General features: G+C 46.6%; 1 protein-coding gene and 1 long non-coding RNA gene across 10 annotated transcripts in view; one reads left to right on the plus strand and one right to left on the minus strand.

Annotated features, from left to right (window-relative positions):
* Positions 1 to 2,009: 2,009 nt before the first annotated feature.
* Positions 2,010 to 26,718, minus strand: LOC138988511 (uncharacterized). Its single transcript, XR_011464772.1, has 3 exons — positions 26,605 to 26,718; positions 4,005 to 4,220; positions 2,010 to 2,322 (listed from the first exon to the last, which is right to left on the minus strand). It is a non-coding gene; the product is annotated as an uncharacterized lncRNA (long non-coding RNA).
* SMARCA4 (SWI/SNF related BAF chromatin remodeling complex subunit ATPase 4) overlaps positions 26,490 to 27,938 on the plus strand; it is a 90,256-nt gene continuing 88,807 nt past the window's right edge. For 5 of the 9 annotated variants that reach the window (XM_070373671.1, XM_070373670.1, XM_070373672.1 and 2 more), the window contains exon 1: positions 26,490 to 26,731. The gene's annotated coding sequence lies outside the window, so the exon portion shown is untranslated. The remainder of the gene's footprint in view (positions 26,732 to 27,938) is intronic. The other 4 variants (XM_070373674.1, XM_070373677.1, XM_070373678.1 and 1 more) reach the window with 1 other exon arrangement.

Below are 27,938 nucleotides of genomic sequence, written 5' to 3' on the forward strand. Positions count from 1 at the left end.
ACTGAACTCCCATGCATGGGAAATAAAGCCAATAATTTATAACTATAATGAAGTATAACATTTAAAAATCATGAATCACTATATTGTATACCTGTAACATATAATATTATACATCAACTGTAGTATACATATAAAAAATAAACCCAAAAAATAAATAAATAAATAAACCTGGGGGACTTCCTTGGTGGCGTAGTAGATAGGAATCTCCCTGCAAATGCAGTGGACATGGGTTTGATCCCTGGTCCTCACATGTCGGTGCAACTAAGCCCATGTGCCACAACTACCGAACCCACCCTCCAGGGCCCGTGAGCCACAGCTACTGAGCCTGCGTGCTGAAGCCCGTGAACCCCAGAGCCTGTGCTCAGAAACAAAGAAGCCACCGCAATGAGAAGCCCACTCACCACAACTAGAGAGTAGCCCCTGCTCACTGAAGCAATGAAGACACAGTGTAGGCAAAAAGAAACACATCAATAAAATAAAATAAAAATTAAAAAAAAAAAACAAAGAATTTCCTGGAGGTCCACTTGTTAGGACTCCAGGATTCCACTGCCAGGGACCCAGGTTCAATCCTTGGACAGATCCCACAGGGTATGCAGTGTGGCTTAAGGAAAGAAAAAAAGGGTACAAAACATACAATCAAAAATCTTACTTAAATACCCACCCGCCTCCAGGGGCCAGAGGTCATGAAGATTGCTGGGGAGTCCAGCCCGGGGTTGGAGATCTCGGGGTAGGTAGGGGCGTCCCAGGCCGAGGACACAGTGTGGGTGGGCTGAGACCACCAGGTCACGTGGTCTTGGGCCCTGGTACCAAGCTGGACTTGGTCCTTGGTAGCTGGGTTGGCCTGTGCATTTTCTAAAAATTAATAACCCTTTGTTTTATAGTTCTAGGTTTACAGAAATACTGAGAAATGAATACAGAGTTTTCATATACCTGCCCAATTCCCTTACTCCTCCCCCTGAGTCTCCTCAGTTATTAACATCTTGCAGGAGTGTGGTGCAGCTGTGCTGAAGAATGAAGTAAGACTGATCTTCACTGGACGTGAGTTTGAGCAAACTCCGGGAGACAGTGGAGAACAGGGAAGCCCGGTGTGCTGTAGTCCAAGAGTCAGACACAACTGAGCTATTGAATAACAAGATTGATGCATTATTAGTTAAAGCCCATAATTCAGAGTGGGTCTCACTCTCAGTGTTATGCAGTTCTATGACTTTTGGAAAATAATGATGACTATCCACCCAGGATTGTACAGAAGAGTTTCATTGCCCTAAAAATCCCCTGGGCTCCACCTGTTTCTCCCTCTGTCCAACCTCCCGGCAACTACGGAGATTTTACCATCTCTGTTGGAGAAGGAAATGGCAATCCAGTATTCTTCCCTGGGAAATGCCATGGACAGAGGAGCCTGGTACCAGAATGTCCTATGGTTGGAGTCATATGGTACACAGTGTTTTCTGACTGGCTTCTTTTATAAAGCAAATGTGCACTTAAGGTGCCTCCATGTCTTTTCATGGTTTGATAGCTCTTTTTCCTCTTTTCATTTTTCAATATGCTCTTCTGTTAATTGTGGTGAAATATACACAACATTTGGGCTTCCCGGGTGGCTCAGTGAGTAAAGAATCCATCTGCAAGTGCAGGAGATGCAGGAGACATGGGTTCGATCCCTGGGTCAAGAAGATCCCCTGGAGGAGGGTGTGGCAACCCACTCCAGAATCCTTGCCTGGAGAATCCCATGGACAGAGGAATCTGGCGGGCTATAGTCCATAGGGTCGCAAAGAGGCGGACACGACTGAAGCAACTGAGCACGCACTCACGCATACATAACGTTGACCATTGTAATCATTTTTAAGCGTCCGGTTCAGTGGTGGTCATAGTGTAAATACAGTCACATTGTGTGTGGCCATAGTCAACTATCCATCTCCAGAACTCTTCTTACCTTGTGAAACTGAAACTCTGTCTTCATTAAAGACAAATAGCTCATTTCTTTTTTTATTTAAAAATTTTATTACGGTAAAACTTTTGTTGTTGTTCAGTCACTAAATCGTGTCTGACTCTGCGACTCCGTGTACTGCAGCACACCGGGCTCCCCTGTCCTCTGCTGTCTCCCAGAGCTTGCTCAAACTCATGTCCATGGAGTCGGTGATGGTATCTAACCATCTCATCCTCTGCTGCAACCTTCTCCTTTTGCCCTCAGTCTTTCCCAATATCAGGGTCTTTTCTAATCAGTTGGCTGTTCGCATCAGGTGGACAAAATACTGGAGCTTCAGCTTCAGCATCAGTCATTTCAAAGGATATTCAGGGTTGATTTCCTTCAGGATTGACTGGTTTCACCTTGCAGCAAAATATACATAACATAAAATCTACTGTGTTAACCATTTTTAAGTGTATAGTTCGGTGACATTAAGTACATTCACATTGTCGTGCAACCCTCCCCACTGTCCATCTCCAGAACTCTTTTCGTCTTCCCAAAGTGAAACTCTGTCCCCTTTAAACATTCCCTCCCCATACCCCTCCCCATCACTGGGCCCCACTCCCCTACTTTCTGTCTCTATGAATCTAGGGACCTCCCATAAGAGAAATCCTACAGTATTTGTCCTTTCATGTCTGGCTTATTTCACCCAGTATTATGTCCTCTAGGTTTGTTCAGGCTGTAGCAAATGTCAGAAGTTTCATCATTCATTAAAAAAGATTTTTTATTATTCATATATTTGGCTGTTGCGGGTCTTAGTTGTGGCATGCTGGATCTGTGATCTTAGCTGGGGCCTGTGGAGTCTTTTTAGCTGTGACATTCGAACTCTTGGTTGCTGATTTAGTTCCCCAACCAGGGATCAACCTGGGGCCCCCTGCATTGGGAGCGAGGAGTCTTGGCCTCTGGACCACCAGGGAAGTCCTAGAAATTCCTTTATTCTTAACAACTACTGGTAAAGAAGGACTTACTTCTGTCACACTGATAATTGTTCTCTATATAACTTACAGCTCTTTTGTCTTTCATTTCCTGCATTATGTTTTCTTCTGTGTTTAATTTCTTTAGGGAAACATTTAAATGCTTCTCCTATTTCCTTTTGTGTATATTCTATAGCCATTTTGTTTGCGGTTACCATGGGGATCGCAGTCAACATCCTAAAGTTATAATACTCAAATCTGGATTCATGCCAGCTTAATGTCAATAACACACAAAACCACGTCTTTACAGCCCCATCCCGCTGTTTTTCAGTTATTGGTGTCACAGAATCGCATCTTCAAACGTTATGCATCCAAAAACATCAACCAATAAATGTTAAAATACATTAGTCTCAAGGCTTCCCTGGTGGTCCAGTGGTTAAGAATTGCCTTGCAATATAGAGGACACGGGTTCCATCCCTGGTCCGGGAAGATCCCACATGACATGAAGCAACTAAGTCCGTGTGCCAGTACTACTGAGCTTGCAAGCTGCGAGTAGTGAAGCCCATGCACTTAGAGCCCATACTCTACAACAAGAGAAGCCATCGCAGCTAGAAGCCCTCATACCTCAACTAAGACCCAGGGCAGCCCTCATTCGCGTCCGACTCCTTGCTACTGTATCCGCCAGGCTCTTCTGTCCATGGGATTTCCCAGGCAAGAATACGGGAGTAGGTTGCCATATTCTCTAGGGGATCTTCCTGACCCAAGGATCAAACCTGCATCTCCTGCGTTGGCAGGCATATTCTTTATTACTGAGCCACCAGGGGAGTCCTAGGTCCCAATGGCCATAGGTTTTCTGCCATCAAAATGCTACATCTTTTTCAAAAAGCAAGATTCCTAATTGTCTCTACTCTTGAGACCAGAGCTTGGAGGCTGTTCTACTCCAGCATGTGGTCACTGGAAGATACTTTCACCTGTAGGATTTCAGGCCATTCTTCTGTGAAGCTCTGCTTTGAAATGCCAGCTTGCAAAACAGTTGAGACCTATTAAGAAACCTTCTGCTCTTAAAACATAGTAAACTTGATCTACAGAGACGGAGATTGTATCAGTGGAGATTTAAACTGTGCAGGTACCTTTTTCCCTCGCAGGTCTGCCTTGGTCCCTGTGCAACCACGTTCCTGGGGAGATGAAGGTGATGCTGGTAGAGTACAACGTTACCATGGAGATGACTGGGCCTGATCCTATGAGCTGTATTCTTGGAGCAATGCAAGTGACATTGGTAAGGTATAATGTTACCATGGAGACAGCTGGGCCTGGTCCTCTGAGCAGCAATCATTCTAGCTATTACCCTGGCAAAAAGAGTGTGAAGAAATTAATATGCCAGCAGCTCTAAGGACACGTGACTGCTACAAATTCTGTGTGAACCACTGTGAAGATGCAGTCTGCAAAATCACCAGAGAGGCTCTCAGGAAAACCTTCCAGTCCACCCTCTGTTGAAGGTTTGTTACAGATCCACAGCCTGATAAAGCAGAGATGTTTGTGCCCTTTGTCTTAAAGCACAAACACAAAAGAAGAAAGAAAAAGAACAAAAAGTCCACCTCAGAAGTTCATACTGGGGACTTCCCTAGTGGTCCTGGTCCACTGATGAAGAATCCACCTGACAATGCAGGGGACACAGGTCTGCATCCTGGTCTGGGAAGATCCTGCATACTGTGGGCCGCAACTGCTGGAGCTCACTTGCCTAGAGCCTGTGCTCTGCAACAAGAGAAGCCACTGCAGCTGGAAGCTTGCACACCGTAATTAGAGAGTAGCCCCTGCTCACCACAACTAGAGAAAGCCGGCACACAGCAACGAAGACCCACGGCAGCCAATCAATCAATCAATCAATAATTTAAAGAGAAAGTTTATATTCACTCCACAAGTCAACTTGAAGAAAAATCAGAGCAGCTGGGGATTAGTCTCTATGTGCTTTTACGCCCAGATTTTTGAGCAAAATTTTAGTTATATTTCAGTGGGCTCACTGTTTCATCTACTGATTTTTCTCAAAGTAAATTTTGTATCATTAGCATATATGGCAGCTAGTATCACTTGCTCTAATTAGAAGATAAGAGTAGAGACAGTTGTGATGACAACCACTATGGAAATCGGCATGGCAGTCCTTTGAACAGTTAAAAGTAGATCTCCCATATGATCCGGCAATTCCACTTTAGGGCATGCACCCAAAAGAACGGACAGCAGGGTCTCCCATACACCTGTGTTCATAGTAGCATCATTCACAATGTGAAGGCTCTCTTCTGGGTTGTGGGTGGCCTGCTTCTCATTCAATCCTCACATGGTGTAAAGAAGATGGGGGGCTCCACTGTCATTGTTCAGTGGCCCTGTGTTCTTCAGGGCTCCACTGTTGCTCAGTCGTATCTGACTCTTTGTAACCCCATGGACTACAGCACACCAGGCTTCCCTGTCCTTCACCATCTCCTGGAGTTTGCTCACACACTCGTCCATTGAGTCGGTGATGCCATCCAACCATCTCATCCTCTGCCACCCCCTTCTCCTCCTGCCTTCAATCTTTCCCAGCATCAGGGTCTTTTCCAATGAGTCGGCTCGTCTCATCAGGTCGCCAAAGTACTGGAGCTTCAGCTTCAGCATCAGTCTTTCTAATGGATATTCAGGGTCAATTTCCTTTGTATATATATTTTTTCTTTTTTTCAATTTCCTTTAGGATTGAGTGGTTTGATCTCCTTGCAGTCCAAGGGATTCTAAAGAGTCTTCTCCAGCACCACAGTTTGACAGCATCAATTCTTTGGGGTCTCTTTTACAAGGGCACTAATTCCGTTCATGGGGGATCCACCCTCCTGACTTAACCACTTCCCAAAGGCCCCGCCTCCTAATACCAGCATCTTGGGTGTCAGCATCTTAACATATGAATTTGGGGGGATGCATTCTGTCCATTGCAGTGGTTCATCATCTTCAGAGGAAGAGACTTCACTGGACAGCAGCTATGTTAGCAGCCAGCTGATTCATGCTGAGGACCCAAGCTGTCATCAGAGGCACATTCACAGCCTGATCCTTGACAATATGCGAAGTGCCTCAATACTGGAAAATCTTTTTTAAAAAAATATTCTCCACTATGCATCCAATAAAATCTCTGGCATTGGGAGGCAGCAAAGAGTTCCAGTCCTGCTCTCATGGAATTTATCATTTCCTTTAAACATTTTTTGTTTATTTGGCTGAGCCATTGTGAATAACGCTGCTTAGAATGTGGGTGTGCACATGCTGCGCAGCAGCTAAGCCCCTGCACCACAACTACCGAGCCTGTGGTCTAGAGCCTGGGAGCCACAGCTACCGAGGCCCATGTGCCCTAGAGCCCGTGCTCCATAACAAAAGACGCCACGGCAATGAGAGGCCCGAGCCCTGCAACTGGAGAGTAGCTTCTGCTCTCCGCAAGTAGAAAAACATCCGAGGAAGAACGAAGACCCAGGACAGCCACAAATAATATCTACAAATAAATTCAAAAAATATTAAAAAAAAAATTGAGGCTTTCCCAGTGGTCCAGTGGGTAAGGCTCTGCACTTCCACTGCAGGGGGCTTGGGTTCACTCCCCGGCTTGGGAACTAAGGTCCCACATGTTGTGACTCCTGAGCCTACAGGCTCCAGAGCCCACACGCCACAACTAGGGAGTCCTGTGCCACAACAAAAGATCCCACGTGATGCAACTAAGGCCCAAAGCAGTCGAGTAAGATAAATAAATGAATAAATATTTTAAAAAACACAAAAAAACAAAAATATGGACTTCCCTGGTGGTCCAGGGGTTAAGACTCTATGCTTCCACTGCAGTGGGTGTGGGTTCAACCTCTGTTCAGGGAACTAAGATTCCCATGATGCAGCCGAAAAAAACTAAAAAAAAAAAAAAAAAAAAACTAGCAGACTTTCACACACACGGGCTGGGCCCAGTGCACCTGGACACACAGGTTCAGCTGTTAGGGAGGCCGGATGGCAGCTGCAAAACTACTTCTGAAACACGATCCCCTGGAAGCTCAAAATCTTATTTATGCAGAAGCCAGCTGTGCTCACGCACTGGCTCTGTCTCTCCAGTCCCCACTGACCCCACTCTTTGCCTCAAGGCCAGCTCCTTCTTCGGGCGTCATCTGCAGCATCTTTCTAGTCGAGGACACTTTCCCAGTTTCCAGCTCCTTGCTATACACCCTGCCTTCAGAGCACGTGCTGCAGAGGGGAGGTTGCAGAGGGGTTTGTTCATTCAGCTTTCTCACGCCACGTTCCCAGCCTGACACACAGACATCAGGTTCCTACCTGGTCGGTCTTCTATCCTGGGGAGATACCTGCTCAACTCCAGCCACCATACTAATTAAAAAAAAAGTTCTAGACTTTTTATTTTCAACTTCAGAAAAACATTGCATTACTAGTGTTTCAAAAAATTCAACATGCATTTATTTTATTATTGTTTTTTCCTTTTTTAATCTTTCCTTTTTAATTTTTATATTATTTTCTTGTCATTCTTTTTTATTATTTTTAAACTTTTCTTTAAAAATTCTTCTTTTTAGTTTATTATTGTTTTTTAATTGTTTTTTGACCATTTGGCTGTGCAGCATGGCATGTGGGATCTTAGTTCTCTGACCAGGGACCAAACCTGTGCCCGTGCAGTGGAAGTGCACTGGATCACCAGGGAAGTTCCCTCAACATGAATTTAGATTTATTCACAATTATATAAAATCCTAAAAGGTGATGCTGTTAAAGTGCTGCACTCAGAATGCCAACAAATTTGGAAAACTCAGCAGTGGCCACAGGACTGGAAAAGGTCAGTTTTCATTTCAATCTCAAAGAAGGACAATGCCAAAGAATGTTCAGATTACCCTAAAATTGTGCTTATTTCACATGCTAGCAAGACAATGATCAAAATTCTTCAAATTAGGCTTCAGTAGTACTTGAACTGAGAATTTCCAGATGTATAAACTGGGTTTAGAAGAAGCAGAAGAACCAGAGGTCAAATTGCCTACATTCCTTGGATCATAGAGAAAACAAGGGAATTCCAGAAAAACATCTACTTTTGCTTTATTGACTATTCAAAAGCCTTTGTCAGTGTGGCTCACAACGAACTGTGGAAAATTCTTAGACATGGGAACACCAAACCGCCTTACCTGCCTCCTGAGAAATCTGTATGCAGGTCAAGAAGCAACAGTTAAAACAAGATATGGAACGACAGACTGGTTCAAAATTGGGAAAGGAGTACGACAAGGCTGTATATTGTCACCCTGCTTATTTAACTTATATGCAGAGTACATCATGTGAAATGCTGGGCTAGATGAATCACGAGTTGGAACCAAGATTGCTTGGAGAAATATCAACAACCTCAGATATACAAATTATACCACTCTAATGGCAGAAAGTAAAGAGGAATTAAAAAGCTTCTTGATGAAAGTGAAAGAGGCGGGTGAAAAAGTTGGCTTGAAATTCAACCTTAAAAAAAAACTAAGATTATGGCATCCAGTCCCATCACTTCATGGCAAGTAGAAGGAGAAAAAGTGGAAGCAGTGACAAATTTTATTTCCCAGGGCTCCCAAATCACTGTGGATAGTGAGTGCAGCCATGAAATTAAAAGATACTTGCTTCTTGGAAGGAAAGCTATGACATACCTAGAAAGCATATTGAAAAACAGAGACATCACTTTGCCAACAAAGGTCTGTGTGGTCAAAGCTATGGTTTTTTCAGCAGTCATGTGTGGATGTGAGAGTTGGACCATAAAGAAGCTGAGTGCCAAAGAACTGATGCTTTCGAACTATGGTGTTGGAGAAGACTCTTGAGAGTCTCTTGGACTGCAAGGAGATCAAACCAATCCATCCTAAAGCAAATTAACCCTGAAAATTCATTGGAAAGATTGATGCTGAAGCTGAAGCTCCAATACTTTGGCCACCTGATGGGAAGAGTCGACTCATTGGAAAAGATCCTGATGCTGGGAAAGATTAAAGGCAAAATGAGAAGGGGGCTGGCAGAGGATGAGATGGTTGGATAGCATCACTGACTCAATGGACATGAATTTGAACAAACTCCAGGAGATAGTGAAGGACAGGGAAGCCTGGCATGCTGAGTCCACGGGGCTGCAAAGAATCAGACATGACTTAGCGACTGAATAACATTAACAATTGTACATTTGTTTTCTATACCCATGAGTCTGTTTCTTTTATGTAAACAAGTTCATCTGTATCATTTTTTAAGATTCCACAATAAGTGATATCAGATATTTGTCTTTCTTTGTCTTAGTTCACTTAATATGATAATATCCAGGACCATCTATGTTGCTGCAAATGGTATTATTTCATTTTTTTAGTGACTGAGTAGTATTCCTTTGTATATATATACCACATTTATTTATTCATCTTTTAATGGACATTTAGGTTGCTTCCATGTCTTGGCTATTGTGAACAGCGCTGCTATGAACAATGAGGTGCAGTTATCTTTTTGAATTAGAGTTTGCTCTGGATATATGCCCAGGATTGCAGGATTACATAGGAACTCTATTTTTAATTTTTTTAAGGACCATCCATACTGTTCTCCATAGTGGCTGTAACCAACCTACATTCCCACCATTCCTCCCACCAGGAGGGTTTATTTTTCTCCGCATCCACGCCAGTGTTTATTATTTGTAGACTTTTTGACGATGGCCATTCTGACACATGTGAGGTAATATCTCATTATAGTTTTGATTTGCATTCCTCTAAATAATTAGTGATATTGAACATCTTTTCATGTGCCTGTTGGCCATCCGTCTGTCTTCTTTGGAGAAACATCCATTTAGATCGTCTGCCCACGTTTTGATTGAGTTGCTTTTTTGATGTAGAGCTGCATGAACTATTCGTTTATTTTGGAAATTAATCCCTTGCTAGTAGCATCATTTGCAAATATTTTCCCCCATGCTGTAGACTGTCTTTTCATTTTGTTTATGGTTTCCTTTGCTGTGCAAAAGCTTTTAAGTTTAACTAGGTCCCATTTGTTCATTTTTGTTTTTATTTCCATTCATCTAGGAGATGGATCCAAAAAAGTATTGCTGACATTTATGTCAGAGTGTTCTGCCTAGGTTTTCCTCTAGGAGTTTTATACTATCTGGCCTTACATTCAGGTCTTTAATTCATTGCAAGTTTATTTTTGCATATGATGTTAGACAGAACACACTTGATAGTTTATGCTAACTCAGTGACTCATGGTGGACTCCTGGATTGTTTATGCTAACTTGATGACTCAGGGTGGGTGCTGTTCGAGCCAGAAAGACCAAACACGTAATTAGATAGTTAGGCCTGGAGTCACAGGATATTAGCCTGACTTCCAAGGAGGGTAGGTGGGGACGGGGGCAGGAGACTGAGCCACTTGGGCAATGATCTGATCATGTAAGGATTCAATCAGTGATTCCTACCTAATGAAACCCCCGAAAAACTCTGAACACTGAAACCTGAGTGTGCCTTCTAGGTTGGCAATAATCTCTGTGAATATTGCGGATGGGTGTGTCTGGAGGATAAATGAATCCCTGAGGACATCAGAAACTTCTCGATGTTAATTCTCCAGTGTCATTGCCATTGTCAATGCTGGAGAAATATTTGCCATATTTTTCTATATGACCTATATGTTTTTTATTGTTGTTTATCTTAATTTCTTCATTACTGTCTTCTTTGGTGTTTGATGGATTTTTTTCCTGGTGGGCCATTTTCATTCCATATTCCCTTCAGTCTGTTGCTCACCCTTTCTGCCATCTCTTGCCCGAAAAGTCTTTTTAAAAAATATTATTTATTTATTTGGCTACACTGGGTCTTAGTTGTGGCACACAGGATCTTTGTTGCAGCATGCAGGATCTTTTTTTTTTAAATATAAAGTATTTTTAATTATTAACACTTATTTATTTGGCTGTCAGGTCTTAGCTGCAGTGCACAGACTCTGCAGTTGTGGCCCGTGGGTTTAGTTGCTCCGTGGCATGTGGAATCATAATTCCCTAGGGATTGAATCTGCCCCCTCTGCAGTGGAAGCGGGGAGTCTTGGGATTGAACTCAAGTCCCCTGCATTGCAAGGTGGATTCTTAACCACTGAACTGCCAGGGAAGTCCCGAGATGCAGGATCTTTAGCTGTGGCACGGGAACTCCTGAGGCATGTGGGATCTAGTTCCCTGGCCAGGGATTGAACTTGGGCCCCCTCCGTTGGGAGCTCAGAAGTCTTAGCTACTGAACTACCAGGGAAGTCCCTCGATGTCTTTATAACTTTTGACAGATGCCACCGGGAAATTGCCCCAGCCCTGGCACTGCTTTGACGGGGGTGAAACAGAAGCACGCCTCTGTACTAGTCCTTGGGGGGAGCGGGACTGAGGGCAGGTCAAATGCACAACCACGTGTTTTGAGAACAAGATCCACATTGCTCCCCACTCCCCACCTGGGGGCAGCAGCAGACCCACAGGTTAAGGTCTCTGGTCAATGAGAGCGCATCCCAGTCCCTTTGATACCAGTTGCCACTTCAGGTTGTCCTCTGTGCTTCTGACCGACTGGCTGTAAATCAGAGGTACCCATGACACCTCCTTGGGTTCAATTATTTTGCTAGAGCAGCTCACAGAACTCAGAGGAACATGTTACTTCCTAGATTACTGGTTTGCTACAAAGGTTATGAAAGGATCTGAATCAACAGCTGGATGAACAGATGGACAAGGCGAGGTCCTGAACACAGGAGCTTCTGAGTTGGGGATTTGGCAATCTGGAAGCTCTCGGAAACCCCATCCTTTTGGGTTTTTATGGAGGTTTCATCACATATGCAGGATGGAAGAAATCATTGGTAGATGGTGATGGATTCAAACTCCAGCACCTCTCCCTTCCCTGGAGGTTGGTGGCGGGGTTAGGAACCAAAAGTTCCATCTTTCTCATCACAGGCTTGCTTCCCTGGACAACCAGCTCCCATGCTCGGTGCTTTCCAAAAGTCCTCATCAACATAAACTCAGGTGTGTAGAAAGGCACTGGTTACCACTGTCAAGACATCTTTATTGCTTTTACCGCCTAGGAAGTGCCGAGAGTTTTAGGAGCTCTGTGCCAGCAATGGGGATGAAGCAAATATATTGCTGTTAGTATTAGTCACAATATCACGGAACACAATTTGAATGTAGAACTGATGAGCAATACCAGAGGAACAGGATGTGAGGGTGAGAGAAAGTGAGGTGGTGAGCAAGACACTGAGACGTTTGGTTTGAACACCTGGAGGGGCGAAGCTGCTGTGGATGGACAAACAAGGCTGTTATTACTGTGTTTCAATTTAATTTTGCACTTTTTTTTTTTTGCCACATTGTGTGGCTTGTGGGATCCTTGTGCCTGGACCAGGGATTGAACCTGAGCTCTCGGCAGTGAAAGTGTGAAGTTCTAACCACTGGACCGCCATGGAAATCCCTATTACTGTTTTTTAAATGCAAAGTACTACATTAAAAATAATTAAAAATCGTTCATATTTTGGTCTTTCTTCTCATTCAGGAAACACCTCTCAAATTCTAAAGCAAAGGGTCCTATCCATGGCTCGTGCAAAACCCATGGACTAGCCCACCAGGCTCCTCTGGCCAAGGGATTCTCCAGGCAAGGATACTGGCATGGTTGCCATTTCCTCCTCCGGGGCATCTTCTGGACCCAGGGATTGAACATGTATGTCCTCCATTGGCAGCGAGATTCTTTACCACTGAGCCACCTGGGAAGCCCATTGGTAGCTCAGATGAATTAATTTATTTAAGGTTTGCTAAGCACCTACTACACACCAGCAACTATTAATATTACAGACACATGGGAAAAGTCAATGAACAATTCAAAGGCCCTTGCTCTCATGGAGCTCAGATGATAGTGGGAGGGGTGGGGGAGCACACAGGACAGAGGAGACGACCGTTGGTGTAGTTAATATACTATTTAAAAATTTATTTATTAAAAAATTATTTATCTGTTTGGCTGCACTGGATCTTTGCTGCAGCATGTGGGATATAGTTTCCCTACACGGGATTGAACCCAGTCCCCCTGCATCGGGAGTGTGGAGTCTCAGTCACTGTACCACCAGGGAAGTCCCTAAATATACTACTGACACAGTGAATAAGGAAATCAGACAGCGTGTTAGAAAGTGGTGAGTGCTATTGAGAAGTGGGGCTGAGAGCGCTAAGTGCTGACAGAGGGGCTGAAATACCCAAAAGGGTGATCGGAGATGCTGAGACTCGAGTAAGTCTAAAGGAACTGAGGGAGGGACTTCCCTGGCAGTCCAGTGGTTAAGCTGCCCTGCTTCCACTCACTGCAGGGGGTGAAGGTTCAGTCCCTGGGGACCTAACATCCATCGTGCAGCACACAGCAGCTAAAAATAAAAAAAAAATCATTAAAGGAACTGAGGGAAGAGCAAGGATTTCTGGAGAGAGATTGTTCCAGGCAGACAGACAGCAGGTGCAAAGACCCTGTGGCAAGACCATGCCCAGCAGGCTGGAGGGGTGGCAAGGAGGCCGGTGAGCCTACAGAGCATGGGCGGTGGGGACTGGTGGAGTGGAGGGCACAGGGCCTTGTGGGCCACAGTCGGGACTTCAGCTGAGGTCAGTGTAGCAACTGAGGCTAATCCTTCTAGCCTAAGTAGATCCCAGAGGCTCTGATTGCAAGAAATGCTGTCTTTTTTTTTTTTTTTAAATGGAAGATAATTTTGCTTTACAATGTTGTGTTGGCTTCTGCCATACAGCAACACGAATCAGCCGTAAGTATACATATATCCCCTTCCTCCTGAATCTTCCCCCTACCCCATTCCACTTCTCTAGGTTGCCACAGAGCACCCAGTTGAGCTCCCTGTGCCCACAGAGCAACTTCTCACTAGATATCTGTTTCACACACGGTAATGTGTTTGTTTCAACACTACTCTCTTAATTCGTCCCGCCTCTCCTTCTCCTGCAGTGCCCGTAAGTCTGTTCTCTATGTCTGCATCTCTATTCCTGCCTTGCAAATTGGTTCATCAATGCCATTTAAGAAATGCTGTTTTTACCTTGCCCTAGTTGTGGTGCTGGAGAAGACTCTTGAGAGTCCCTTGAATAGCAAGGAGATCAAACCAGTCAGCCTTAAAGGAAATCAGTCTTGAATATTCATTGGAAAGACTGATGCTGGAGCTGAAGCTCCAATACTTTGGCCACCTGATGAGAAGAACCGACTCATTGGAAAAGACCCTGATGCTGGGAAAGATTGTGGGCAGGAACAGAAGGGGGCAACAGAGGGTGAGATGGTTGGATGGCAAATAATGCGATTTGCAGCAATATAGATGGACCTAGAGTTTGTCCCACTGAGTGAAGGAAGGCAGACAGGAGAAGTCTCTATGGCATGCCTTATACATGGAGTCTACAAAGAAATGACACAAATGAACTTATCTACAGAAAGAGACTCACAGACTTAAGGGAATGAACTTATAGTTGCAGGGGCAGGGCAAAGAATGGGGGGAAGGGATAATTAGGGAGTCTGGGATGGACATGTACACAGTGCTCTATTCAAAATGGATAAGCAATAGGAACCTACTGTATAGCACATGGGACTCTGCTCTGTGCTCTGTGGTAGCCTGGGTGGGAACGGAGTCTGGGGGAGAATGGATGCCATGTATATGTATGGCTGAGTCCCTTTGCTGAAACCAGACCTGAAACTATCACAGCATTGTTGATCGGCTATACTTCAATACAAAATAAAAAGTTGAAAAAAAAAAAGACCTAGTGAGAAGTCCCAGGGAGAAAATCCAGAGGAACCCAAGATAGTGAAGCCCTTCCCAAGCATGGCTGATGCCCCACCCTGCAATGCCTTTCCTAGGGGCCCCCTGCTGACAGCTGCTGATGCACAGGTCATGTTGGAGGAGGCCCAGCTTGGGCAGAGCAGAGATGGGCTTTGTTTCTCCAGTTCAGTGTTGGACAACCTGTTCTACCACAGGCTGGAGGATGCCACACCTCTGCGTAATTTGCACTGCAGAATGAGGTCAGTGGAAGAAAGGGAGAAGATGGCGTGGGAAAGGCAAAGAGGAGGCAGATGGAGGGGGGCCAGGTGAGAGGGCCACCTGGTTCTGTCACAGCTAGGCCGGCTTTATAATGTCTCTGCCTTTTAATATGCTGTCAAGGTTGGTCATAGCTTTTCTTCCAAGGAGCAAGTGTATGTGTATGTCCTGGTGTTCACCTGTTTCTAGTCTGTTTTGGTGATTGATGGCTAATGTTATGTGTTAGTTTGACTGGGCTGTGGTGCCCAGTCATGTGGTCAAACGCTATCCTGGATGTTCCTGTGAGGGTGTTTTTGGATGAGATTCACATTTAAATCAATAGACTCTGAGCAAAGCAGATTGCCCTTCATAATGCAGGTGGGTCTTGCATAATCAGTTGAAGGTATGACTAGAACAAAAGACTAACTCTCCCAAGCAAAAGGGGATTCTGCTGGCAGATTGCCTTGGGGGTGGAACTGCAGCATCAGCTCTTTCTGGGTCTCCAGACTGACGACCCATCTTGTAGATGCTGGATTTGCCAGTTTCCTTAATAATCTGGGCTTCCCTGGTGGCTCAGTGGTCAAGAATCTGCCTGTCATTGCAGGAGAGGTGGGTTTCCATCCTGGGTCAGGAAGATCCCCCGGAGGAAGAAATGGAAACCCATTCCAATCTCTCCTTCCTGGGAAATCCCATGGACAGAGGAGACTGGTGGGTTACAGTCCATGGGGTTGCAAAAGAGTCAGACATGACTGAGCGTGCATGCTCCTCCTCCTTGATCACCAATCACCTTAGTCTGCTCAGGCTGCCGTACCAACATACCATAAACTAGGTGGCCTCAAAAACAGAAAAACCTTTATTTTCACAGTTCTAGATGCTGAGACCGGAGAAGGCAATGGCACCCCACTCCAGTACTCTTGCCTGGAAAATCCCATGCATGGAGGAGCCTGGAAGGCTGCAGTCCATGGGGTCGCTGAGGGTCGGATATGACTGAGCAACTTCACTTTCACTTTTCACTTTCATGCATTGGAGAAGGAAATGGCAACCCACTCCAGTGTTCTTGCCTGGAGAATCCCAGGGACGGGGGAGCCTGGTGGGCTGCCGTCTATGGGGTCGCACAGAGTCGGACACGACCGAAGTGACTCAGCAGCAGCAGATGCTGAGACATCCCAAGATCAAGGTGCCAGCAAATTCAGTTTCTAGAGAGGGCTCCCCTCCTGGCTTGTAGATGGCCACCTTCTTGCTGTATGCTCACATGGCAGACTTAGAGATGGAGATGGAGGGAGAGGGGAGAGACAGAGAATAAGATTGTTCCCTGGTGTCTTCTCTTGTGTGTGTGCATGTCCAGCTGCTAAGTTGTGTCCAACTCATTGCGACTCCGTGGACTGTAGCCCACCAGGCTCCTCTGTCCATGGAATTCTCCAGGCAAGAATACCGGAATGGGTTGCTATTTGCTTCTCCAGGGGAATCTTCCTGATCCAGGAATTGAACCTCTGTCTCTTGCATCTTCTGAACTGGCAGGTAGATTCTTTACCACTGAGCCACCTGAGACAGACAGAAAGAATAAGACTGTTGTCTGGTGTCTGCTCTTATAAGCACACTAATCTTATCATATCAGAACCCCACCCTCATAACCTCATTTAACCTTAATCATCTCCTTCTAGGCCCTCCTCCAAATATAGTCACAGTAGGAGTAACAGCTTCAACATGTGAATTTAGGGGGACACAATTCAGTCCACATCAAATCTCTTTCCATCCATGTACACATCCTATTGGCTCTGTTTCTCTGGGAAACCTCGACTACAGAGGTGAGATGAGATCTTCTAAATAAACCAACCCAAGCTCTCTCAGTCACAGACCACTGGGCCCAGGTGATGCTGGCCACCAGGGTTCCCCTTCTCTCTCTGGCTCTGTGTGCCACCTGCAGGCAGCTGACTCCTGCCCCATCGCTAGCCTGCATTTTCTTTTGCTCCCATCACTGGCAGCAGTGGTTAAGGGCATGGCTACCAGAGTCCATCTACCTGGCTGTGACCAGGCCAGCCTGTAAGGACAGCGTTGACCTTGGGTAGATTATTAACCTTTTCTCTGCCTCAGTTCCCACTATAATGTGGGGGCAATGGTAGGAGATGCAGCGAGGGTCATGTACATATATGGATATGCATGTATAGGTTTTAGATGAACAGACTTTAGTTTTCAAAGATTTATTTGGCTGTGTCAGGTCTTAGCTACGTCATGTGGGATCCTTCACTGTGGTGCACTGACTCTCAAGTTGTGGCGTGCGGGCTCAGTAGTTGGGGCGCACACACCAGGGATCAAACTCACATCCCCTGCACTGCAAGGGGGATTCTCAACCACTGGACCACCAGGCAAGTCCCCAGATTTTATTTTTTAGAGCAGTTTTAGGTTGACAAAAAATTGAGCAAATGGTATACAGTTCCCATATAGCACCTCTCCCCATCAACCATCTATCCCATAGTTTCCAGGTTCCCTTATTAACATCTTGCATTAATGTGAGATACTTGCTACAACTGAAATTGGTTACAACTGAATCAATATGGATACATTACTACTGGCTGAAGTCCATGGTTCACATTAGGGTTCACACGTATTGTTGCATATTCCATTTTTAAAAAATAGGCTTTAATTTTTAGGGCAGTTTTAGGTTCACAGCTAAACTAAGCAGAAAGTACAGAAAGAACAGCACAAGTTCCTTAGAGCCCCTGCCCCCCTCACATGCACAGCCGCCCCCACTGTCAACAGCCCCCACCAGAGTGGTACATTCGCTGCAACTGCTATACCTGCCTTGACACATCACCATCACCCACAGTTTGTATTAGGGAAAACCCTGTGTTGCACATTTTAGGGGTTTGGGCAAATGACATGTATCCATCACTGACTGTATCATACAGCATGGTCTCACTACCTCTCTTTCACCCCCAACCACAGGGGGAGGGTCTCCTTTTATGTTCTCCAGTTTTGCCTCTTCCAGAATTGCCAGAGAATTAGAATCACATGGTATATAGCCATTACAGACTGGCTTCTTTCACTCAGAAATACGCAATTAAGGTTCCTCCATGTCTTTTTCCCCCTATTTTTTTGGCCATGCTGTGAGGCATGCAGAATCTTAGTTCCCAGACCAGGGATCGAAACCATGCCCCCTGCAGTGGAAGTACGGTTGTGGGAATTGGGCTGCCTGGTCTGATCTTGTTTCTCTGTAGTGCTAACATTCCATTGTCTGGATTTATCACGGTTTGTTTATCCATTCATTTATCGAGGGGCATCTTGGCTGCCTTCAAATTTTGGCAATTGTGAATAAAGCAGCTAGAAACACTTGTGTGCAGGTTTCTGTGTGGACCTAAGTTTTTAATACATTTGGGTAAATACCTTGGAGCAGAATTGTGAGATGATAAGAGGATATTTAGTTTTTCCTTTTATTATTTTGTCTTTGGTTGTGCTGGGTCTTTGTTGCTGCATGGGCTTTTTCTAGTTGCAGCAGGTGGGGCCTATTCTCTAATTGTGGTGTGTGGGCCTTTCATTGCGGCGGCTTCTGTTGAGGAGCACGGGCTCTAGGGTTTGCAGGCTTCAGAAGTTGTGGCACTCAGGCTTAGTTGCTCTGCAGCATGTAGAATCTTCCCAGACCAGGGATCGATCCCGTGTACCCTGCATTGGCAAGAGGATTCATAACCACTTGTGCTCCAGGCAAGTCCAAGGATATGTTTGGTTTTGTAGGAAATTGCCATATGGTCTTCCAATGTGGTGGTACCAACTTGCATTTCCACTACATTTAAATTTACAGATTCCCGGCTTAGAATAGCAGCTGGCACCCAGGAAATGCTATGCAAGTGTTAGCTGTTGTTGCTCATATTAATTTCTGGTCCCTCAACGGCGGCTTGGCTTGCTAAGCTCATCCGTTCAACACCTTTGAAAAAGGATTCCCTCTTGTGTCTCTATTTTTCCCAGCAGAGGAAGGGTGTCTAACCTGTCTGGGGTGGGGATGGAAGCTAAATCTAAGCCAAGTCTTCCTGTAAGATGCCAGGGAGGGAGGCAGAGAGATGGCATTCAAGCTGGGGTTGTTCAGTCACTGAGTTGTGTCTGACCCTTTGCGACCCCATGGACTGCAGCACACCAGGCTTCCCTGTCCTTCACCATCTCCCGGAGTTTGCTCAAACTCATGTTCATTGAGTTGATGATGTCACCCAACCATCTCATCCTCTGTCACCCCCTTCTCCTCCTGCCCTTAGAGACTAGAACAGGACAAAAGGGGACCTGCATTAGGTGTGCAAGGCTGCATTCCCAAGCAGGTAGAGGAAGATCTGCAGTGGGGAGTGGGGTGGGCAGGAGAGGACAGAGCCTTGTAGGCCTGCTACTTCACAAAGCCTATTTCTGAGCCATTCAGGGTTTATTTAAAGTAAGCAGGTGCGGACTTCCCTGGTGGTCCAGTGGTTAAGAATCCACCTTCCAATGCAGGGGACATGCTTGCAATGCCAGTTTTCAGGCCCTGCCCCAGGTCCGCTGACCAGATGCTCTGTGGGTGGGGACCCCCTGCCTGATCAAGAAGATCCTGATAGACACACTAGTAGTGTGTTCTCTAGTACACGTTTACATCTAGAGTTTAAAAATATGGTCACGTGGAATTAATCACGTGGCTACACTAGTTGTAAATTACTCACCAGACTCACCCTTGCCTTTCCTATTGGTAGGCAGGTGGGTAAGTTTCTGAGTCTGTGGATACTTGCCACTGAAATGATTGCTCCCTCACCTGTTCACAGACGGTACCGATGCCAAGGCTCACCTGGGGCACTTTCTTTTTTTGGCTGCACTGAAAGACTTGCAAAATCTTAGTTCCCTGACTAGGGATTGAACTAGTGCCCTCAGCAGTGAAAGTGTGGCGTCCTAACCACTGGACCACTACGGAATGTTCATTCCTTGGGCACTTTTTAATTTATTTATCTTTGACTGGGCGAGGGCTTTGTTGCTGCGTGGGGGTTTTCTCTAGTTGTGGTGCACGGGCTTCTCATTGCAGTGGCTTCTCTTGTGGCTCATGGGCTCTAGAGTGCACAGGCTTAGTTGTCCTGAGGCATGTGGGATCGTCCCAGACCAGGGATTGAATCTGTGTGCCCTGCACTGGCAGGCAGATGCTTAACCACTGGACCACCAGGGAAGCCCCCTGGACATGTTCTATGAAAAAAATTTCTAGAGCTCCACCAGATAGGGTCTCAGAACTTAAGAAAATTTTCCAGGCTTGTGTTTTGAACTAATCTCGCCTTGGCGATTCCCCACACAGGTTAATGTTTCTTTGTTTGTTTCTTTAGAACAGAAACCTCCATGGGGGCAGAGGAGTTGCACAGTACCTGAAAATAAATTAAGCAATGGATTTAATCACTTTTATTGAACTGTCTCCTAAACAAAAATCACTTACATTGAACTCCTTCCCAGCTGGCCCAGTGGTGAAGAAACTGCCTGCCGATGCAGGAGATGCAAGAGACTTGGGTTCAATATCTGGGTCGGGAAGATGTTCTAGAGAAGGAAATGGCAACCCAGTCCAGTATTTTTGCCTGAAAGATTCCACGGACAGAGGAGCATGGGGAGCTACAGTCCATAGGGTCACAAAGAGTCAGATACGACTGAGCATGCATGCACATACAAACACCTCCACCAAGACTGTAGCTCCCAGAAGGCAAGACCGCTTTCCTTTTGTTTTTTAAAATTTATTTGGCTGCGCCAGGTCTTAGTTGCAGCATGTGGGATCTAGTCCTCTGACCAGGGATCGAACCTGGGCCTCCTGCATTGGGAGCTCAGAGTCCTAACCACTGGACCACCAGGGAAGTCCCCTCCTTCAAATTTTCTTCCAGCAACTAAGGTATGATTACGACAGAGAAGGGACCCAAAATATTACAAGATGTATCTTCTTCAACTTGCTCATCTGTTCATTTGCCCAGGTTTGCAGAAGTACCAGAAGTCAGACGAAGGTAAATAAGTGGATGTGATACGCAGTTCGTGGCATTAAGCTGAGGGCAGAGAATTCTGCAGACTGCAGAATATTGTGCATTGTTTCTCCAGATGTTGACAGAGGGTGATGCCATTAGAGTCAGGCTGTCCCCTCTTACTGACTGCATTGGGAAGGAGGGGAAGCGGCAATTACTGAGTGCACTGACCAGATCTCACAGCGGCTCCTGTTGACTCTGCAGGGTAAATACCCAGGAAGGCCACAGAGGGTGTAATTACACACACACTCACACAAGAGCAGGAGACACCAAACAACCCAAACAAATATGGCAGGCCATGAGGTCTTTTTTTTCCTTTTCATTTTTCAAGCAATAACAAAATAATTTCTTTTGCTCAGTTCACTGCATAACAATTTCTACCCAATCCATTACACAAGAATCTTTTTAAAAATTAATTTTTATTGGATTATAGTTGATTTACAATGTTGTGTTAGTTTCAAGTATATAATGAAGTTTCAATTATACATATACATAGATCCACTCTTTTTATTTAATTCTTTTCCCATATAGGTCATTATAGAGTAGAGAGTATTATAGAATTCCCTGTGCTATACAGTAGTCTCTTATTAGTTACCTATCTTATAGTACTGGGGATATGTCAATTCCAATCTCCTAATTTATCCTTTCCCTCCCCTTTCCCGCTTGGTAATCATAAGTGTGTTTTCTACATCTGTGACTGTATGGATGGAGCCTGTTTTCCTTGTAAATGTTATCCTAAGCTTCTCCCTTCCTCCTCTGGATAGAAGGTTCAACACATCTGAGAAAATGCAAGTGATCTGCAGCTTTGCTTCATTTGTCATTTAGTCCCTAAGTCGCTTCAGTCATGTCTGATTCTTTGTGACCCCATGGACAGTAGCCCACCAGGCTCCTCTGTCCATGGAATTCTCCAGGCATGAATACTGGAGTGGGTTGCCATTTCCTTCTCCAGAGGATCTTCCTGACCGACCCAGGGATCAAACCTGCGTCTCCTGCATTAGGGGCAGATTCTTTACCGCTGAGCTAGCGGGGAAGCCCCCTAAATAAGACATACCTATAAAACACTTATAAAACTATGAAAAATGTGGGTAGTTTCCACCTGTAGTTGCAGAAAGTGACATAGTTTGCCGCAAGTGTAACACAATATTCTTGATCATCTGCTGAGCTGATTTAAAACTTGGGCTTCCAGCTAAAAGAAATCTATTGCCCTGGGTTTGTAATTTGGAAGGATGGCTTCTTGTTTTCTGCACAGCACATCTCATTGCTTGATTTGGGGAAACAGTTTTCTTGTGATGCCCATTTTTCAGGGCAATAGGTCATGTTTGAGGAATAAATATATATTTGGTTAATAAATTAGCAGTTTTATGCCTAAGTAAGATCTGAAGAGATACTCAAAAAAGTATTTCCTAAAGGAAATCAACCCTGGATAGTCACTGGAAGGACTGATGCTGAAGCTGAAGTTTCAATACTTTGGCCATCTGATGCAAACAGCTGACTCATTGGAAAAGACCTTGATGCTGGGAAAGATTGAGGGCAGGAAAAGAAGGGGGCGACAGAGGATGAGATGGTTAGACAGCATCATCAACTCGACATGAATCTTAGCAAACTCTGGGAGATAGTCAAGGACAGGGAAGCCTGGTGTGTTGCAGCCCATGATGTTGCAGAGTCAGACACGACTGAGCAATGAATAACAGCAGCATCCACTTTACTGTGGCAACTGAAGAGTATGCATTTCACATTGTCACCCACTGGATGTGGGTGAGCATGTTATTTCAAGACCTTGATTTGAGTCAAAAGAGATTAGTCCATTTTCTCTGTAATGGTTCATCTTGTGTATCTGTTTGGCTGGGTCATGGCACCCAGCCATTTGGTTAAACACCAGTTCCTATGTTGCTGTGGAGACTTTTATCAAAATGGGATTCATGTTTAAATCGGAGTCACGATGTTGAGTCAAACCGTGGACCCTCCATCGTGTGGATGGGCCTCATCCAATCATATATAAGGCAAAAACTATGGATTCCCAGAGAGGAAGGTCTCAAGACTGTGGCACAGAAACCTTGCCCAAGTTTCCAGCCTGCTGCCCTGTGGGATTCAAGCTCAAACACTGCAGCATCCTCTCTTCCCTGAATTCCCAGCCTCTGGCCTGCCCTACAGATCAAACTTCAGACTTGCCAGATCCTACAAGCCCTGGATGCTGGGAGATTGAAGGTCAAATGAGAAGGGGGCGGCAGAGGCTGAGATGGTTGGAAGGCATTATCGACTCAATGGACATGAGTTTGAGTGAAGGACAGGGAAGCCTGCTGTGCTGCATTCCATGGAGTCACAAGGAGTCAGACATGACTGAGCCACTGATCAACAACAGTCATGTGAGCCAGTTCCTTAAAATAAACATCTTTCTCATTTATCTATATACATATATATTAATATATATATATGTGTGTGTGTGTTCTCTCTCTATATGCATATATACTTCATTTCTCCAGTGCAACAGAATCAATAGGATGTATGTATGTGTGTGTGTGTGTATATCTGGGATTTTCCAGGTAGTTCAAGTGGTAAAGAACTCACCTGCCAGTGCAGGAGATGCGGGTTTGATTCCTGGGTCGGGAAGGTCCCCTGGAGAAGGAAATGACAACCCACTCCAGTATTTTTGCCTGGAGAATCCCATGCACAGAGGAGCCTGGCGAGCTACAGTCCATGGGGTCGCAGAGTCAGACATGACTGAGTGACTAAGCATGTGTGAATGTGTATGTATATCCAACATCCTATTGATTCTGTGTCTCTAGAGAACTCTGACACATCCTCTGAGCTACATGGGAAGCTCCTACCTAATAGGGCCACAGATACGAGGGTGTAGATGTGAATGTAGACTCTGAGACTCCTAAGACCAACAGGGAATTGTATTTTTGCCACGTGGGGAGTGATGCTGCAAACATCTGGATTGCTACACTCCTCTTTGCATCCTTGCAGAGCACAGCTTCCTCATGCCCCTATCTGGCCCTGTTCTGCCCACTGGGGAAGGCAGGAGGGGCAGCTATCATTGTAACAGGCAGCATATGGGGAAAGTGGACACAGGAGATGAGGGGTGGAGCCTAAAGCTCTGACTTCACTCTCGGCATCTCCCTAGTGGCATCTGAGACGTCACGGGTGTACTACTGAGGCCTCAACAAGCATCTCATAAACTCTGATTTTGTGTGAGAGGCAGCATGGGCCACTGGAGAGTGCTTCTTCAGCCTCTTTTCCACGCACCAGTCACTAGGCACTGTGCTAGGTGCTGGAGACAGACAGAAAGCTTACGTTCCAGCGTGCAGGATGAGTACAATGGAGAGAAATCACCTGGGGATGTAGGAGGTCGCATCTGTAACATTACAGAGATTCTCTGGGAGACACAGCCATGCAGGGGTCAGAAGCACATGTGCAAAGGCCCTGAGGCAGGAATGTGCCAGGTTTGAAGAATATTAAGAATTGTCCACGAAGCCCTGCCCTCCCCGGCTACTGCAGACCTCCCCCCACAGAGCCACAAGAGCTGTCCTCTGTTCCCACGCTCCTTTCCCTCTTCAGGGTCTTTGTACATCCTGTTTCCTCCGCTGAGTGCCCTCCTCCTTTGGGTCTTGGCATATGGAGAGTCTGACCTGACTTCTCAACCCCAGGAAGACCCCATATTATCAACCCCCGGGGCTTTTCTTCCAATGCATTTAGATTTTTCCTATCAAGTATTATTAGTGTGATCGGTGTGGGAGATCGTTAGCTGAACTCATGGACTGTCTGCTCCAAGGGCCAGAACCCTGCCTGCTCAGTACATCACCACACGACTAAGACCAGCTCGGCGTTTTTGGGCTTTTTGGCTGGGTCAGGTCTTAGTTGCAGCATGCGGGATCTTTAGTTGCAGGGCACGGAATCTCTAGTTGTGGCTCTTGTGCTCTGCAGCGTGTGGGATCTTATTTGCCCAACCAGGGATCAAACCTGCCTGCATCCCCTGCATTGCAAGGCGGATTTTTTTTTTTTTTAATTTATTTTTAATTGGATAATTGCTTTACAATGTTGTATTATTTTTTGTGCAAGGCAGATTCTTAACCACTTGACCACCAAGGAAGTCTCCTGCTCAGCATTTAAGATGTTGAAGGCACTTTAGAAATACTGTTTGAATGAATGAGACAAGCCAAAGTCCAGACCCCACTTGCCCATTACCTGTCCATTATCCAACGTCACAAGCTAAGTCACCGAGAGCTTCTCCATGGCCTGTTTTCATGGATTCCTCATAACCAACACTGTGGAGATGAGTGCTGTCACTGTTTTGACTTTACAGGTGAAGAGACGTGTGGATGCCTCCAGTAAACTTGCCTGGCATCCCCCAGGTACTAAGGAGAGTCAGGTTTTCAATGCAGGTCTTTTTGGCTTCAGGCCAAGGTATTAGCTGCTGCTCTATGTTCTAAGGGCCTCACCTTGGGCTTGGAAAGGCCCAAAGAGCTGATGATACACACTCCATAGAAGCTAATATATATCTTCAATTAAAAAAATATATTTTAAGGTATCTAGTGTGTGGCAGAGGGTGGCACCACACTAGATATTCGGTATTCACTAGGGACTAAAATTGACAACACTGTGCCATTCAAATCTAGGTTAGGGAGACAGATATTAAAGGGGTTACCCAAGAAATGTGAAAGGAAGGAAAAGGAGGTGGTGATCAAACAGGAGGCAAGGCCAGGGGAGGTGATGAGTCAGCTGAGACCTGAAAAATGAGGAAGAGCAGGCCTGAGAGAAGCAGGGGTAGGGAGTCACAGGCTGTGGGACTTGGTCCTGGGGACCGTTTGTCCAGTTGTGGGGCTAGAAACAACGTATACAGACTCAGAGATACTCTCAAAATTTAAGAGATGAAGCCTCCTACAGTCTCCGGGCCTTCACACTTGCAACAACGCTCTCTCTCTCACTGCTTTTATGTCTTGACTCAAATGTCTTAGCAGCGAGGCTTTCCCTAGCTGCCCCATTTAAAACTTCCCCGACCCTTCAGGTGTCCATTTCAACATAGTGTATTTTACTGAAGAGTTTTCTTGCCTCGCGCCTGCCTCTCCCACTAAAATGAGCGCCACAGAGGCTGAGATTTCTCTTCGGTACTACAGCACCTCAGTCTGCGGCAGGTCAATAGATATCTGCTAAACTAATAGCCCTAGGTAAGTTTTGCGGAAAAGGTAGCCACGGTCTTTGCCCCCCAGGCTTTGCCGAACGGGCACCGCCATCATCGGAACATCGACCTGCACTTGGCCCAGGGGCCGGCTCTGCTCATCCCCGGCCCAGCCTGTCCGCCTCCTGCCTTCATGCACGACCTTGGAAGCCTCACTTCTGAGTCTCAGGGATCCTCGGCCACGCTTTCCCCACAGACCTCTCCACCACCCATCCCATCCCATCCCCCAACCTCCCCCTGCCGCCTCCACCACCGCCGCAGTGCCGCCTGCTCTGCGCATGCTCGGCGGCGTTGAGACGCGCGGCGTGCGAGGACGGAGAGCACCGCGCGCAGGCGCATGACCGTCCCACACGGAGTGGGGAGGCGCGTCGGGCGCTATAGCTCTCTCTGGCCCCACCCACCTCTCCCAGACAACCCCGGCTAGACGCGCACGCGCGCTAGGAGCGGAAGGGCGGGCGGGCACGCGCACGAGGACGGGCCAGCGGCGGAAGCGAGAGAGGGAGTTCGTGGTGGGGGGAGGGGAGGTGGCGAGTGCGCGCGCAGCGGGGGCGCGGGCAGCGTGGGGGGGCGGCTGAGGCAGGCGGGCGCGCGCGCGAGGCTTACCCTCGCTCGGCGGCTGCGGCGGCTGCTTCTTTGTTTCGTGAGAAGAAGCGAGACGCCCATTCTGCCCCCGGCCCCGCGTGGAGGGGCGGGGGCGGCGCCGGGAAGGCGACGGCGCCGGCGACTCCCGGTAAGGAACGCGGGTCGCGGGGGGAGCGCGGCGCGGGGCTTGGGAGGACGGTTTGAATGGAGCCGGGCCGCCAAGGGGGGAGGGGGCCGCCGGCGCCCGGAGCGGGGCCGGGGTACGGCGGCGCCCGAGGGTCAAGAAGCCTGGCCGGCGCCGCGCGCGCGGGGAAGGCCACAGGCAGCGAGGCCTCGGCGACTACAGTATCCGCGGGACGGCGGGGTGGGGGCCCGGGCCGCGTGGAAGCCGCGCGCCCCTCGCGCGCGCTCTCGCCAGGGTCGCCGGACAAAGCGCGTCGCCCCGTCGGCGGTCCAGTAGCCCACATCCCGGTGTCCGCCGGGGCTGCAACAATAGCCAGGCGTCCGGGCTTTTCTGGTTACGTTCTAACGGGTCCGACTCGAATGTTGGGTTTTGGCGAGACTGCAGTCGGAGCTCAATAGAAAAACCCTAGGTGTGTCCAGCGTCGCCCGGACACGAACATTAGCAGCCCCCCTGGGTTAGCCGACGTGAATTTTTATTTTTAAAAAAGTCACGTCGTTTTAGATTTTCAAGGAAAGGTAAAGAACTCTGCTAACCCCTCGAAAGTAGTGACTTGAGAACGTTTGCCCTGAAGCCGGGGGTCGGCAGCAGTGGGGAAGGACGGAGAGAACTGTTTGCTGTTGAAAGCATTGTTTTAGTTTTGCATCCTTCCCCCTTTCTGCCAATCGATTCTCCAGATTAAGGTTTTTATTTAAAACGCAAATCTTTCAGGAGAAGGTGTTTTGTGAAGGTCTTGAAGACACTAGTCTTGATATTTTTTCTCCCTAGTGAATCATTGGGGAAAGTAGGGAATAAGCAGTGAGAGAGCCACTTCCTAGGAATTTGGAACAAGTTTTCACTTTTAAATGACAGGCCTGATTCGAGTTTGACTCCTGGCTGTTGCTGGTCACTTCTCTGTGTGACAGGAGGCAAATAGCTTAATCTTTCGGAACCTCTCAGTGTCCTCATATGTGAAATGAGAATAACGGCACGGATGGAGCTGGTGAAAACCTGTAAAATGGTTCCTGTCAAGAGGGAAACACTATTGTTGTGTAGTCCAGTCTCTTCCATTCTTGTTCAACACATACTTGTTGAGCCCAGCTGGGTGTTTGGTAGTTGGAGGTTGGGTGCCCAGAGCAGCCTGTTCAGTCTTGTAGGGGAACAGGTGGTAAATGTGGGAACAACTGGAGGCCTG

The sequence above is a fragment of the Bos mutus genome, chromosome 7 (assembly GCF_027580195.1).
Source record: "Bos mutus isolate GX-2022 chromosome 7, NWIPB_WYAK_1.1, whole genome shotgun sequence".
NCBI lineage: Eukaryota > Metazoa > Chordata > Mammalia > Artiodactyla > Bovidae > Bos > Bos mutus.